The 3,589-nt window shown below is 40.5% G+C and overlaps 1 protein-coding gene across 1 annotated transcript in view; it reads right to left on the bottom strand.

Moving 5' to 3' along the window:
• DNAL1 (dynein, axonemal, light chain 1) overlaps positions 1–1,978 on the bottom strand; it is a 9,911-nt gene extending 7,933 nt beyond the window's left edge. The window contains exon 1 of the mRNA XM_010024790.1: positions 1,946–1,978. The gene's annotated coding sequence lies outside the window, so the exon portion shown is untranslated. The remainder of the gene's footprint in view (positions 1–1,945) is intronic.
• Between the last annotated feature and the right edge of the window lie 1,611 nt (positions 1,979–3,589).

The raw sequence follows: 3,589 nt of genomic DNA, 5'->3' as shown, positions 1-3,589 counted from the left end.
TTCCTGCTGGCATACCATGAAAAAGGGAAGGCAGCTTCTTTTCAAGATACTAAAAGAACTTACACATTACATGTGCCTTTCCTGAAAGCTGTGTTACACTAGAGCAATTTAGTTAAGGGGTCCTAAGCTGGAAAGAAATGGAGAATAGGTGGAGTCTAAAATATGGGATGATGGCACTTCCATGGAGACTGACACACAGGAGCCTTTGCAAGGGGCAATTTGTAGCACAGATTCTTATAAGCTTTGACAGAAAAATCACCCAGAAAACTCAGACCTAACTCACAGCACACACTGAAAACAGGGGAGTGTGTTTTGGGGAAGAACCCAACAGATTCACAGAATTAAGAATCAGAAATAAAAAATATATTTCTACTTAGCCATTAAAAAAGAGTGGATTTCACACTTTAGAGAATACAGAAAAAGACAAATTTCCTATTTACAACCTAGGTTAGTAACTTTCTAGATTAAATACTTTATAAAGTTCAGAGCTTTGGAAAGAAACAGCCATAACTTCATCATTTGGGTTTATTAAAAAATATAGTCTATTCAATCTTTTAAAATTCTGAAGCAGTGGTAATCATTGACTCAACTCTTGGAACAAGTATCTTCTGAGGTAGTGCCACCAGTTTTGACAGCTGCCTCCCTGACAGCACAAAGGGAGTGTTTTGTCCATTCACTCAGTGTTCAGTGGGAGGACTGGAGGTCCATTAACAACGGAGAAATCTACCCGGCGCTTTCAAAACAAGGGCTCTTGTTTTCTCCCTCACTTTTATGCGGCTACTGAAAAGCCAAAGCTGAGCTCCAGCCTGGTTTATATGGCTACTTTGCAATGAAGTGCATTGCATCCCAGAAGTCTTTTAAGTATCCTAGAGCACAAGAGCAGGTTTTGATAACATTATGCTCTCTCTATGCACCTAAAATATTTCAGGCAAGTCAATTAAAAAAAAATAAACTAAATAATAGCATGTTGGCTTGGGCATTAACTTGTATTCCAGTTTCTATCCAAACCTAGTGCGATAATATTTTTACTCAAAATTAACCATTTAGCGAATAAGCATGTCAGATATTTTGCTACAGTATGGTGGATGTATTCAAACTAGATCACTTTATAAATGTGAAACTTCCATTTTCTTTTCTAAGAACAACAATGTATCTATTTGCATTTATACTCAGTTTATACCAACAAATAATTCTTTTTTTTCCTTAAAAACATGAAAGGGAGAGAGATCCCAACACACTGTGGCCAGCAGTGAGCACTTGCAGGAGGAAACTCCATCCCGACTGCCATGTGGTTCTGGAAGAAAGGTCAGCTGAACAACCACAAAAAGCCACTGAGAAACCACAGACAGAACAGATACTTCTTTAAGAACATGTTTGCTAAGTTAAAGTTGCTTTGATTTAAAGTTAAAGCAGCTTTGATTTAACTAATGTCACCCTGACTGTAGGGCATAGGTAAACCCTTATGCCAAAGGGAATTAAAACATCCGGAATGCAACATAATACCAGATCCAATTTTTCACATGGACTCAGAGAAGAAGTTTTAGACCCACCCCCAGTAACATGATCAGAAAAGCAAATTCAGTACTTCATGCCTGACATTAATGGAAACTCACTGACACACATCTATTATCTCTAAGAGAGATGTGACACAGGAGCAAACGGAAAATAAATCTTTTCTAGGAAACATGGAGTTGAGAGGGCAGAAAAAGCGAGGGGGGAAAAGCAAATTTATAATACTGAGTTCACACCTCTAGAAATGTTAATGTCTTGTCTGCAAGTTGTTGCATTCTAGCTCTTATGAGGCGAGCAGGAGTGAAGTTTGTGGGATACATCGACATAAATAGAAAAACCCTGAAATACTGAGGGTACTAAACTATAAGCTCAATAGTCAAAGCCCATGCCACAGAATACTGCAAGGCAGCTCGATACTGTTCCTACTACTTACCCATTTGGCTAGAGCTTCTCTGATAGTTGTTGCTTTTGCCTAAAAATGAAAAAGAAAGAAAGAAAAAGTAAATGAATATTCACTGCAATTTTTCAGTTGCCTTGTTCACTGCCTCCTCTCCCTTCTCTCTCCACATCCTACTTGTCTACCCCCTCCCACCACTCCTGTATTATCTTCCTCCACCTGGAACTCCTCAGTCCCCCGTAATTTTATTTTCTGGAGTACTTGGTAGCATTTTCAGAAGCAACCAATTGGTTTCATGCAAGGACATTATCTTCCTGATCTCACTCTTTGCTCCGCCTGCAGCATGGGTTTGGGATGCTGCTTGTTAGCTTTGATGGTGAAATTGAATTCAATTCAATGACATAAGAAGTCACTGCACTGAAAAATGTGGTCTAACGCTCTTAAACCCCCACACTTTTTATTACTGTGCATTAGCAACTCCCTGTCTGAAAGCAAATCTGTGAGTAGACGGAATGATACAGCATCTTAAGATTCATTGAGGAAAATAAGGTACCTCTTGCCAAAAATCAAGAGCGATCTGGATTGTTTATATTTGTTCTTCTTCAATCATTTTATGTTGAGTCACATTCATGTGATGTGAAAACGTGTGTTACTCAGTACACAGCTGCTGTATAAGGCTTTTTAAGGACTGACCCACTAACCAACTTTGTTGTCACTATCTCCAACTTTTCTACCTCACACCAGTCCCATCAAAACCACATAATGATACCCAAAACAGTAATATATCAAGAAACTCTGATATATCCTAAACATTAAACACATTCCAAGATGTCTTTTGGATTCAAAAGGTTTCAATCTCTCACAAAACCTGCTCAACAGCTTCTTTTCTACAAAACCAGGAGGACTCTAGTTTGGGCATCTCTATTGCTCTTAAGTATGGCACTACCATATGTGGATAGGAGCAGCCTTTCAGGTCATCAGAGATCAAAGAAATGACTGTAAGGGTTAAAACCAACAAACCAACTTCCACCCAAAATCTTACAGGCAATCACCTCGGTCACAGAGCTTTAGTGCTGGTCACTCAGCTCTAGGCTACTGGGAACTCTGGACCCAATGATAAAAGACAACAGTTGAGGGAGCTGTGCATAAAGAATGGTTACAGCCACTGAACACCCAGCAACAGCCCAAGACTCAGCAGTACCAGGGAGTCTGAGCACACATCTCAAACACCAACATACACCTTCATTTAGACAGACATCACTGAGCACCCCCAGATGTTGTAGTTGCTCCCACCCACTGATGTGCATCTGTTTTAATCCTGCCTGCACTGTGTGACACCTCTAGGTCCCACTGTAGATGACCTGGCAAACTTGTGCCATGGCAGTATCTCCATGGTGCCCATTGCAGATACACACCTGTGTGACCTCCGATCACGTCCCTTGTTCCTGCTCTAACAGCCCCATGAAACCCGATTAACAGGCACCACTGTGCCAGCAAAACCAGCCTGCTTCCAGTGAATTGGGTTTTTTTTGACAGGTACATCACTGCATTTTCCACAGTTATGGTAGCCAACTGTTACTGACTTCGGGTATGTGATCTTGGTCACTCATGTTGAAGACAGACCAGTGCCTGCTCCTGTTTCAAACTGATGCCTAAAACCAGACTGGACTTTATAGCTAA

The sequence above is a fragment of the Nestor notabilis genome, unplaced genomic scaffold (genome assembly GCF_000696875.1).
Source record: "Nestor notabilis isolate BGI_N333 unplaced genomic scaffold, ASM69687v1 scaffold28820, whole genome shotgun sequence".
In the NCBI taxonomy this organism is placed as follows: domain Eukaryota; kingdom Metazoa; phylum Chordata; class Aves; order Psittaciformes; family Psittacidae; genus Nestor; species Nestor notabilis.
The sequence above is the reverse complement of the archived record's forward strand: the minus strand, read 5'-3'. Positions and strand labels throughout refer to the sequence as shown.